This window comes from Geotrypetes seraphini, chromosome 7 (genome assembly GCF_902459505.1).
Source record: "Geotrypetes seraphini chromosome 7, aGeoSer1.1, whole genome shotgun sequence".
Classification (NCBI taxonomy): domain Eukaryota; kingdom Metazoa; phylum Chordata; class Amphibia; order Gymnophiona; family Dermophiidae; genus Geotrypetes; species Geotrypetes seraphini.
The window spans coordinates 157,372,425-157,385,714 of record NC_047090.1 but is presented as its reverse complement, the minus strand read 5'-3'; positions in this window follow the sequence as shown (position 1 = coordinate 157,385,714).

The following is a 13,290-nucleotide window of genomic DNA, read 5'->3' as shown; positions in this document are numbered from 1 at the left end:
TGCATTGGGCAAGGCTTTCATTTTGGTTGACTGACATTATTCCTCTGGGCTCAGCAGCGGAGTATCCTCATGGTTATCCTGATCCACTAGTGAAGCACAGAGCCAGTGTCCAAAAATTACTAGCTGTTATATAGCCATTATCAGTGTTTTTAGAAGTTTTGATCTTGATGCCTATTTAAGCTGGACTTCTAAAAGCTTTTCTCTCAGTTTATTTGTTATTACTACCCTTAAATATATCCTGGTGAACATGCTGCTAGGTGTCCACCCTTGTTAATGAGTGTAAATAATAAACTAAGGTGTTTAATAAAACTTATAGACAGGGGGTGTTGAATTAGTTGAACCAGGATGTGCTGGTGCAGGCTCCCAGAACTCTTTTGTAATAAACCATTTCTCACTAATGCTGCAGAGATAGTGAGAGTCTTAGCATAACACATTTGATAGCAGATTGCTTGGAATTCTTAAATTACATAAATTGTGACTTTTTTTTAGAGGATTTACTTTTAGAGATGAAAAGATGTCATGATGACACAGAGATCAACTTTGTTTCTGAAAATCAAATCATCATGAATTTGTATCCTCAAAGTTCACAAACGTTTCTAAGACAAAACATCACCAATATTGTTTTCCTTGTCTGCAGTACTGTTTAATCTGTTTACCTGAAAAGTGTGTGATTATCCCCTTTATACTATGTTTAGCTTATTCAGTAAGAAAGATGAAATCATCTACCAGAAATAGCAAGATGAAATGAATCACCAGACCTGGTTGCCCAGAAAATGTAATCACAGTTCACTCATCTTTCAAACATTTCTTTGCATCATCATAAAGATATAAGAGGTCTCAATCTTAACATTCAAATGCTTGCAGGACAAAAACAATCGCCATACTGTTTGTTAAAAAAGTAAATCTCTCTTAATGCTACTCAGCCACAGTTGGGGGTGGCAGGGTGTGGTTAGGTCTGTGTTTTGTTTTTATGTTCTGTTTTCTAGACTGGTACCTGATGCTATGCTAAAAAGGATAAAGTATTTATAAAGTTTTCATGACAGAAAAAGAAAGAACATGGAATATTAATGGAAATCTGTTGCAAGTTGAGGGGGTTAATTGCAGAAGAAATCCTCAATTGTCTGCACATGCTGCAACACTTGATAGCTTAAAATGGAGTAACACCGGACACACTCAAACATCCTGTGGTAAGTGCCAAATATGCATGCACTAAATGCATGATAATAAAAAAACACACCACATTTATTTTGAGGAGGTGTTCCTGTGCTAATCAGTTAGCACAACTCCAATACCATGCACTAACTGATTTGTGCAGAAATAGTGCTTGAGCCCTTACCACCTACAACAGGGGTACCCAAAAGGCCAATCACGATCTACCAGATCACAAAGGCAACGCAAGTTGATCGCGGAGCCCATCCCAGGCTCTGCAATAGACTCGCGTTGCCTTTGTGTTCTCCCTGCTTCCCCAACGCTGCATCAGGCCAGGTGCGTGCAGCGACTACACAAGCACTGGGCCCACAAGCCTTCCTCCCCCCCCCCCGACGTCAATTCTGATGTCGCAGAGGAAGTTCCATGCCAGATGGCCTGGAACTTCCTCTCCAACGTCAGAATTTACATCGGGGGGGGGGGGGAAGGGGGATTTGTGGTCCGGCGCTTGTGCAGTCACTGCACGTGCCTGGCCTATTGCGGCGTTGGGGGAAGCAGGGTGTGTAATATCAGCTAAATCCACGGCAGTAGCTGGGGGGGCAGGGAGAGAGAAGACAGAAAGAAAGGGGGGACAGGGAGAGAAAAGACAGAAGGGGGGGGCAGGGAGAAAGGAAGAAAAAGTTGGACTCATGGAGGAACAGAGAAAGATGTTGGTTGGGGAATGGAATGAGGTCTGGAGGAGAGGAAGCATGCAGGAGGCAGAAAGAAGGAAATAAATAGTGGATGCACAGTCAGAAGGAAGTGCAACCATGAAATCACCAGACAACGAAGGTAGGAAAAATGATTTTATTTTCAATTTAGTGATCAAAATGTGTCCGTTTTGAGAATTTATATCTGCTGTCCCTATTTTGCACTATGGCCCCCTTTTATTAAACTACTATCATAGTTTAATAAAAGGGGAGAGGGTATATGTGTCTATTTTTGTATAGTTGTTACTGAGGTGACATTGCATATTTTAAAGTCATCTGCCATGACCTCTGAAAAAAAAACCCCAAATGATAATTAACATTTTCTCCGTGTACAGTGTGCTTTGTGTTGTTTTTTTTAAATTTTATTGTTGGTAGATAATTTGGCTTGGTCATTTTAAAAGTAACTCGCAAGCCAAAAAAGTGTGGGCACCCTTGTTTTAACCCAATGCTGACCCAGCCTTTTTGACTGACTCCTCTGTCCCCTCGCCCTTTTGTTTTTCTCCTGTATTCTTTCCTATCCAAACTATTCAAGGGAGCAATTTAGGAGAACCTCACTACAGTGAGTGTGGATTTGGACCAGATATACTATCAGATTGACAAACTGAAAAGTGACAAATCCCCTGGACCAGACGGAATCCACCCGAGAGTATTAAAGGAGCTAAAGGTAGAAATTGGAGAACTACTGCAAACCCTGGTTAACATGTTGATTAAAACCAGACAGATACCAGACGACTGGAAGATAACAAACGTCATCCCAATATTAAAAAAAGGATCAAGGGGAGAACCGGGCAACTATAGACCTGTGAGTCTTACATCGGTCCCTGGGAAGATGGTTGAAGCACTAATTAAGGATAGCATAGTCCAACACCTGGATACTCATGACCTGATGAGAGCCAGTCAACATGGCTTCAGGAAGGGGAAGTCCTGTTTGACAAATCTACTTCAATTCTTTGAAATGGTGAACAAACATATCGATAGCGGAGATCCGGTTGATATAATATACTTGGACTTCCAGAAAGCGTTCAACAAAGTTCCACACGAAAGACTTCTCAGAAAATTACAAAGCCACAGAATAGAAAGAGATATACTGAGATGGATAAGCAAATGGCTGGAGAACAGAATGCAGAGGATGTGCATAAAAGGGAAGTTATTGGACTGGGAAAAAGTAACTACCGCTGTGCCACAGGGCTCGGTTCTTGGGCCCATCTTATTTAATATTTTTATAAATGACCTGGAAGAAGAAACGACCAGTAAAATCATCAAGTTTGCAGATGACACCAAGCTAAGTCGGGCAATCAGGTCACAAAAGGACAGCGAAGAGCTCCAGAGAGATTTGAACCAATTAGAAAGATGGGCAGAAAACTGGCAGATGAAGTTTAATATAGAGAAATGCAAAGTGATGCACCTGGGCAGAAAAAACAAGGAGCACGAATATAAAATGTTAGGTGTAAAATTGGAAAAGTGCAAGCAAGAAAAGGACCTGGGGATACTAATAGACTGGACCCTGAAACTGTCGGCTCAATGTGCAGCGGCGGCTAAGAAGGCAAACAGGATGTTGGGCATGATAAAGAAGGGAATCACGAGTAGATCAGAGGATGTCATAATGCCACTCTATAGAGCAATGGTCAGACCACACTTGGAATACTGTGTCCAACACTGGTCTCCCTACTTAAAGAAGGATATAGCAATACTGGAGAGGGTGCAGAGGACAGCGACGAAGCTAGTTAAAAATATGGAGAACTTGAGCTACAATGAACACCTTGGAAACTGGGATTGTTCACCCTCGAGAAGAGAAGAATGCGTGGGGATCTGATAGAGACTTTTAAAATACTAAAAAGAATCAACAAAATAGAGCAAGAAACGTTATTCATGCTGTCAAATGTGACTCGGACATAGAGGTCATCGGACTGAAACTGAAGGGACACAGGATCAGGACAAATGTCAGAAAATACTATTTCACACAGCGAGTGGTGGACGCTTGGAACGCACTCCCGAAAGAGGTTGTGGCAGAAACTACCATTCTAGGATTTAAGGGCAAGTTGGACGCACATCTTCTTGCAAGACACATTTGAGGGATCCTCGTCGGGGAACACCTAGCTTTGCCTCCACGGGTGCGGACCACCGGACTAGATAGTCTGATCCGGTGCAGGCATTTCTTATGTTCTTACCTTGTTCCTTTTGTGCCTGTCTGTCAAGTTAGTCCTGTATGCCTGCTTTTCTGTGTTGTATGTTTCTTTGTGCTATCTTGATGTTGGTTGTTTACCCAATTTATTTTAACCTTTTGTAAAACCGCCTTGAATTTTGATAAGGCGAGATAACAATTTTTAATAAACTTGAATTGTTCTTCAATCCTTGCATTTCATTTTAATGAGAACATTTGCCAAGGAAGTCCCTGACCATGACTACAAGTACTGAGAAAATGTATGTGAGCATGAGAATAATAATGAGAATTACAAGTTTTTAAACCAGCCTTTTCTTATGCAATGAAAGAGTGTAAATTAAGTAACTTAATTTTGAGACAACAACATAAAAGGTAAGAGTATCACCCTCAACAATGGTGATGGAAGTTAGCAGGCTTGGGGGCTGCTTTGCAGCATATGGCCCAGGTTAACTGTCATTGATGGAATAATGAATGATAGATTGTTTCAGAACATCCGCTATAATAAAACCCTTAGCGCGCATGCGCATTTCAAACTTCATGCGTCCATGCTCCGTGCCGCCACATGCGCAGCATGGTTTTGTGCAGCGATTTCCGCATGCGCAGTGGGAAGAAGGAGCGTGTGGCGGTTTCCCCATCTCAACAACGAGCATTGGAGCCTGTGGTGGTTTAAACATTGCCTTCCCTCCATGACGCTGGACAGGGGGAGCAGGGAAGGAGTACTGCTGGACTGGGGGGAGGTGAAAGGAAGGGAGAAGGGCTACTGCTGGATAGGGGGAGCAGGGAAGGGGTACTGCTGGACAGGGGGCAGGTAAAAGTAAGGGAGAAGAGGTGATGCTGGACAGGGGGAGCAGGGAAGAGATAAGGGGTACTGCTGGACAAGGGGGGGGTAAGTAAAAGGAAGGGAGAAGATGGGGGAGGGAAGGAGGACCAGAGGAGAAGCATGCAGGAGGCCCTGGAAACATAGTTAAAAGCACAGAAAAATAGTCACCAGACAACAAAGGTAGGGAAAATGATTTTATCAATAATAAGCACGCTTGAGCACTTGAAACTCTGCGTCTCCGTTTGTCCGTGCCTTCGAAGAAAGATAGACAGGGAGCCAGGGAGAGAGAGACAGACAGACAGACAGACACACAGACAGACAGTGGGGCAGGGAAAGAGACAGACAGGGGGCCAGGGAGAGAGACAGAAAGGGGGGCAGGGAGAGAGACAGACAGAAAGAAAAAAGAAACACAGCACCCCATTGTGCTAAAGTTTACATATCTATTCTAGTACCCATTAATATAACGGGCTTAAACTCCTCCAGAACTGCCCAAAGGCTTAAACTAGCCTTCCCCTCTCCACGCGGCATCCACTATTCAGGCAAACTGGGAAAATCCCTTCTCTTCAAAATCACAGGTCTTTGGAACGACCTCACCACCCTGCTGCGGAACCTGAGCTCCCTTCAGTTATTCCGCAAACAACTGAAAACCTGGCTTTTCAGCAAATTGTAGCTCTATCCTTCCCCCCTTTCTCTCCCCCCCTTCTACACATAAGTTCATGTAATCCTTTTTCTTCTTCTCTACCCACTATTTTAAGTTCTTGTAAACCGTGTCGAGCTCCATTCTCATGGAGATGATGCGGTATATAAACTTAAGGTTTAGATTAGATTAGATTAGATTAAACACTAGTTCTAAATAAAATTATCAGGCTACCCAGGCATAAACTGAAACCAATAGTGACCCTGAATATTCAAGTGAATTTACTGCACAATGGCTGAGAGATTTTAGAAAGGATAGCCATGTTAGTCTAGAGCAGGGGTATCCAACCTTGGCTCTCACCAGGTTGGGTTTTCAGGAATATGCATGAGATCTATTTGCATATAAAGGAAGCAGCACATGCAAATTCATGGGGGAAATCCTGAAAACCCAACTGGACTGCAGCCCTCAAGGCCTGATGTTGGACAACCCTGGTCTAGAGTAACAAAACTGACACAAAGCAAGTAGCACCATATAGGTTAGCCAATTTATTGACACTTGGAGCTTTCAAGGACTAGATTTCACATCAGATACTGAAAACTTGTGTTTTAATTGGCCAAGTCAATGTCCTTACTCCTTTTGTAATATGGAAAGACTTGCAGCAAGCTACTCATGCAAGGAAGTCCTCAAGTGCCAGAGAGCCGAAATACTTCTCTAGGAGGACTAGGTCAAAATACCTCAAAAGGTAGCAGCTGTTGTGCTAGCCTAAGTAGCCTGAATATTGCCACTATCTGGGACAGTCACTAATGATTTTCAACAGCACTATGTGAATAGTGCAAGACAAAAACTTTTGGATAGCTCCAGCTGGCAGCACTTACAAGGATACAGAGATACTAGGTTACCCTGTTCCATGCTGCTGACCTTTTGGTCAGTCCTAGTTTTAACCTTACATCCCAAGGCAGTTTGGGATTTGGCATGTCTAATCTTGCCCACTGAAACCAGCTCTTCAAGTCCCATAATGTACCAGGAGAATGGTGGTCAGAAATCCAGCACTGTCCAGCCTGAAACTGGTTAACCTGGGCGCTCGGAGGATAGCTCATACAAGATTTGATACTAGTATTTACATATGTTACTAAAGTAATACATTTGAGTGTTAAAGAAAAAAATAGTAAAGTTAAATATTAGACATAATTTGTAATGGTTACCATAGTTTCACAGCATATACCATTTTTTTATTGGTGAATTATCACTGGTGAAATTTGTCTCCTTCCACTTTTCTACCTTACTGGGTACTGCAAAGGACATGCAGCTGGAAGCCAGAAGCATGACATGGCAGTTGATAAATAGAGTGCCTTCAGCAGTGACATAGTAAGAGGGATGGGGATGGCCTGGCACTGCTGCTGCTCCCGCTCCTTTCCACTCCTCTCCTCACGCATGTCTTCACTTTCTTCCCAGTGTACCTCTATCTCTTCACTAGCGTGAGCAGCTGCTCATGCCAGAATAGTATTTCCCTACGATATCACTTCCGGTTCTCGAGTCGCGCCTAAGAAGTGACATCAGCGGGAGAGCCCACACCGACAGCGAGTTGGTGATACTGCTCCCACTGGGGAAGTTAAAAGAGGTATGGGGTAGGGAAAGTTGCAAGTGGGAGGCAGAGAAGAGGGTGGGGGAGGGGCACCACCACTCTAGCCACCTCTCATCCTCACTAAGGCACTAGCCTTTGGTATGGGCTTTAGCGTGACAAACTGGATTAAATGCTGCTTTAGTGAAAGGAGACAAAGGGTAGTGGCAAATGGCATTTGCTCAGAATAGGTTGTTGTTAGTGGAGTGCAACAGGGATCTGTCCTTGGGCTAGCTCTTTTTGACATTTTTGCAAAGAATAGGGCAGAAGGACTGTTTGGTAAAGTTTGTCTTTTTGCGGATGATACCAAACTGTAATACTGTAGATAACATGAGGCAGGATCTAGCAAAGCTTGAAGAATAGTCCAGTAAGGTACTGAAGGGGATAGACTTAGTAGATAAGGACAGGTTGTTCACCTTCTCCAAGGTAGGGAAAATGAGGGCACTCTTTAAAGTTGAAAGGGGATAGATTCAGTACAAACGTAAGGAAGTTCTTCTTCACTCAGAGAGTGGTAGAAAACTAGAACGCTCTCCCGGAGTCTGTCATAGGGGAAAACATCCTCCAGGGATTCAAGACAAAGTTAGAGAAGTTCCTGCTGAACCGGAACATACACAGGTAGGGCGTCTGTTAGGGTGCTGGTCTTTGACCAAAAGGGCCGCCGTGTGAGCGGACTGCTGGGCATGATGGACCACTGGTCTGACCCAGCAGCGGCACTTATGTTCTTAATGCTGTTCTATAATGTTGCCCAAGTAAGACCTGGGCTTCAGTGTCTCTCTTATATTTTTAAGTTTCTAGTTCTATTTAGTTGGTTTCTATTTTATTTTGTTCCTTTCACCTACCTTGTTCATAGTTTTACAGGGTTGAAACATAGAAATAGACGGCAGATAAGGGCCATGGCCCATCTAGTCTGCCCACCCTAATGACCCTCCCCTACCTTTCTCTGTACTTTCTTTTAATTTTTACTCAGGCGAGTCAGAAAACATTTTGGATAGTTTGAGTTATAGAATCAAAACTGTCTACTAACCTAAAGGCCTGGAATAGTTCATTTTCAGCAGAGGTCCTTCCTACCTATGTGTGGCGATTATAGATCGTTGCTGGAAGCGGGGCCAGTGGAAGCATAGTGGATCACTGCTGGTGGTTGCCTAGGATGAGGTGGCATCTGCTCTCTCATTGGGGAAGAACTGGTGGTGTCTCCAGATCCGGGGAGTGGGACCGTGCTGTGGACTCCTCCTCTCGGTTGTCCGATGGAGTCAGAATCTGTATTCTTCGGGAGTTGCCCATGAGCATCCACCGAGAGCAATGCGGGCCGGCACTGGATTATTCTATCTCTGTGCATCTTCTGCCTGGAAGCGATGAGTCGGGGCTGCAGCATCTGGAAAGCCTGAGCTGATATCTGTTCTGTCTGGACTTTTGCCATTGGGATTATTTAAAATATGCTGAGGCAACAGAGCTGCTTCAAGATATTGGACTTCTGCCAGACTTATTTGATTTTGTTTTTAATTTTTTCTTCCAGTTTATGAATTATTTTACATTTTATTCCTTTGTTTTTACCCCTATTCTTTTTATTTTAACTGAATTCTATTGTTTAACGGTTCCTCCCTTCTATTCCTTTTTACATATTCCTTTAATTCATTTAGATATCATTTACATATGTGGTGCTCCTATCTGTAAAATATTCTACATACTTCTCTCCTCTCCACTCCTTCCTGCCCTCCATAGTCCTCCCTACCCTCTTCTAACCCTTTAATCTGTAATGTCACCTAGAGCTTGTATAGGTATGTGTGACGCACAAATGGAAGAAATAAATAAATAAATGCTAAAAAATAGAGTCATGTATTTAGTCTGCAAAAATCCAGACTAGTATAGTATAGGAGGCAAAGTACTTCTGTGTAAAACAAGAGTGGGACTCGGGGATGATTATGTCTAATGATCTCAGGGTGGCAAAACAGGTAGAAAAAGTGACAGTCAAAGCTAGAATGAAGCATGGGGGGCGTAAGGAGAGAAATGGACCAACAGGAAAAGGGAAGCAATAGTGCCATTGTGTCTCTGGTGGGGCCCCATTTGGAATACTATGTGTCATTCTGGATTCTACACCTTCAAAAAGATATAAATAGGATGAAGTCAGTCCAGAAGGCTGCTACAAAATTGGTTAGTGGTCTTTATCATAGTGTATGGGGGACAGACTTAGAGACCTTAATCCAGGGGTGTCCAATGTCGGTCCTCGAGGGCCGCAGTCCAGTCGGATTTTCAGGATTTCCCCAATGAATATACATGAGGTCTATTTGCATGCACTGCTTTCATTGTATGCTAATAGATCTCATGCATATTCATTGGGGAAATCCTGAAAACCCGATTGGATTGCGGCCCTCGAGGACCGACATTGGACACCCCTGCCTTAATCTGTATAATCTGGAAGAAGAGACAGGAGAGCAAGGCATTAATGTACAAAAGGTGAGTCTTTTTCTAATGAAGGAAAAGGCATAAGATAAAGTTAAGAGGTGATAGGCTCAGGAGTAATACAAGGAAATACTTTTTTACAAAAAGGGTGGTAGATGCATGAAACAGTCTCCCAGAAGAGGTTTAGACCAGTGTTTCTCAACTCAGTCCAGTCAGGTTTTCAGGATAACCACAATGAATATGCATTAAATAAATTTGAATATAATGGGAGGCAGTTTATGCATATCCATTGTGAATATCTTGAAAACCTGACTGGCCAAGGAGGTACTACAGGACTGAGGGCTAGATTCACTAATCTGCCTGATCGGGCACGATCAGGCAGATCCGACGAATTCACAAAACTGCAACATGCAGATGAGGGTGATCGGAGGCACGGATCGCTCTATAGCGATCCCCGCTAATGTGCAGACCATCGTTAGATAGTCTGCGCATGCGCTGGACCTCCGGCCCGGAACTTTTTAAAAATTTTCTTCAACTTTTTTTTATAGCACATGGTTTTAACCCACTTAAAGTTTGCGGGTTAAAACCATGGGCTTACACTGTGGGGAAGGGTGGGAGAGTTGGGGCAAACAAGCAATGAGGGAAGCTCAGGGCTGGCAGGTGATGAGGGCAGCGTCGGGGCGGACAGGCAGATTGGGGCAGCTACAGCCGGGGCAGGCAGGCAGATCTGGGAAGCAGAAGATCAGGGCAGTCGGAAAGGGCTTCAGCGACTGGTCCTCAGCGGTCACTTTTTGGGTTTATCAGCCAGCCTAATCGGATTGGGAAATTTGTTTAGTGAATCGCGTCCTTACCTACTTTGCATGCAGTTCCCCTCATTTGCATGCACGGATCGGAATCGGATCGCAAAACAGGTTAGTGAATACTGCAGGAGGGAAATCGGGTTGCAAAGGGCTTGCAAACTGATTGGTACACAATTGGTTTGCTTAGTGAATCTAGCCCTAAGTTGAGAAACACTGGTTTAGATTGTAAGCTCCTTTAAGCAGGCACTGTCGTCACTGTGATTCTGTACAGTGCTGCAGAAATAATTAATAATAGTAGTAGAGGTGGTGGAGACAAAGACTATCTGAATTAAAGAAAGTGTAGGACAGGCGCATTGCTCGCTTAGGGAAAGAAGATAGTGGATGCTGCAGATGGGCCATTTGGCCTTTATCTGCCATCATGTTTCTATGGAGAGAAGAGGTAGAATGACACCACAATATGTCGTTAATTCTTCTTTAAATAACATGTACCGGTAGTCTCTCTTCAGCACAGCTACTTGAGACAAAAATAAATTTTTCCTCTCCATCTTTTTAACACTGGTGCTGCTACTTATTGCAAAAGTTAGCAGTAAAGGGTTGCAGTTGGCAACGTGTAAAGCAGTAGTTACAGTAGTTTCATAACAGAATCTAAGCAATGTTCAAAACTGGAGCCCCATACAGGATTAGCAGTGGGTAGGCTCGAGCCAAAAGTAGTCAGGCATCTCTATTTTCTCTTCTCGCCCCCAGCAGCATCGCTGTTTCTCTTCAGGTCAGTGTCAGCAGTTCCTACATGCTGCCAATAGCTGATCCAGAAGCCTTCCCTCTAAATAAAACACAAATGCATTAGAGGGAAGACTTCTGGGGCACCTGCCAGCAGCTTATAGAAACTGCTGCCGGTGGCCTTTGGGTGCTGGGCCTGAGCCCAAACTGGGCAGGGTGGCTACACCTCTGGTTAGTAGTAAGTAGATGCACAACACCCCACAATGCTGCACTTTAATAAATGTAACCTAAAGTCTGACAGTACATCTTACAAATATGAGATGTATATTATACTAGCTTACTTATAAACATACTGAAAGGAAGAAAAACAAACCACACTACTTTCCCAAAACTACATGGATATGCCAGTTATTTTATTTTACCCTATAATTTAAACAGCTACCCTTGAACACATTGTAGAAAACACATTCCTTTACTATACAATACAGGAAGCTAGCAGTACAGTTCAAATGTATTACAGCTGCACAGGGACAGTTTCCTTTGTGGTTGATCGCCATTTCAATACTTCATTAGAAAAAGGAAAACTATCCTCATTAATGATGGCCAGGAGCTGCAGGTTCTGAAAATACAGAAAAGAAGTCTGTAAATTAAGTAAATATTTTTGTATTTCAATAAAATATGACAAAAAATTGAGATACTTAGAGAAAGTTCTCAGACTACATGAGAGAGAGAACACCTAGTTTCAATGGGTGAAGTACTATTATTTATTTTAAAAAAATTCTATTGTGCCTATCAACTTGGCAGATTACAAATGAATGGACATAAAATGAGACCTACAAAAAATACAAATTCAAATAAAAAAATACTAAAATACAAACTCAATAAAATTAAATTCAGCATATAAAATGATCCTAGAAAAAAGTACAAAGTAGGAATTTCTTATTCACAGAAGGCTTTTACAAATAAGTGAGTTTTCAATAGTTTTTTTGAATGATACAAAGTTAGAACATAATCTTAGTGGTCTATTCAATGCATTCCACAATTTTGGGCCAGCTAAAGAAATAGCTGACATCCAGGTCTTTTTATAATGCACATCCCGGACACATTTGAGGCAGACCTGTTCACTGTCTAGAGATTTAATCTGGCTTGCTTGCATGCCTTTCCAGGTAGCTTAAATAGCTAATTAATCTCACTTAGCTTATTACTTATCCCAAAGCTTTTTTCTTTGGGCTAATATTACCCAATGCTATTGGCAAAAGAGACCAACTAGGAAAGACGACAACTTTTGTAATCCCTTCCTGCTTGTTATAATATATAGCTTCTATCCACTCATCACAAATTAAATGCTAAAGTAATATGTATAATTTTATTCTCCTTACAATTTATAATTACCTAGATGCTATGACTTTTGGAAAGTGTTTACAGATTCTGAGACTTAGCCCTACATAATGCAGAAAAATTAAATCCTAAGCATTAAGACTTATCTGTACACATTTGCTCAATAAATTATACAAACCCCCCACTAATCCCTTAAAGTTGAACAATAATAACATCAAGTTTCAATCACTAAACAAAATTAAATGTTGAATATTGTTCTGAAAATGATTGTTAAGCATACTCCTTAAAAAGTAAACGATAGGCAAAGGTTTGCCTTCATCTCAGGATTGTAATTTAACAGGGAACCCTCCCCCCAAACCCCCCCCCCAACAACTTAGATTAAATTTCTCCCTATTTCAATTCAGAGGGAAATAAATAAAAGTTTAACGCAAAGGCTGATTAAACTTAGGGGCTCTTTTACTAAGTTGCTTTGGCATTGGAGTTTTGCAAGTCATTTGAGGTTAATTGGGCTTATGTGTATCTCTTATTTGTAGAATATTTTTAATGCAATAAAATAAATTATCATGGACTATAAGTAAAAAATTTGACTGATTGTGGATTTGGTTGGCATTGCAATTTTAGGCCTTTGCTGTTCAAAATCCAAATACCAATTGTTAAGGAGTCAGATTTCTATCCATTAAAAAAAAAAAGTGTCAGATATCTATACTGTTTTCTCCTTTTGACATCTGTTGTATTCTTGTTTATTTTTTATCAGATATGTATTCACTCAATCTGTATCATCTCTTAAACCGCATAGAACGTCACGGTCCTGCGGTATATAAACTGTTATTATTATTATTCACTCACCACAGCTTCAATATTATGTTAAGTACTTACTGTCTTTCACTGCTTTTTTCCCTAAAAATAA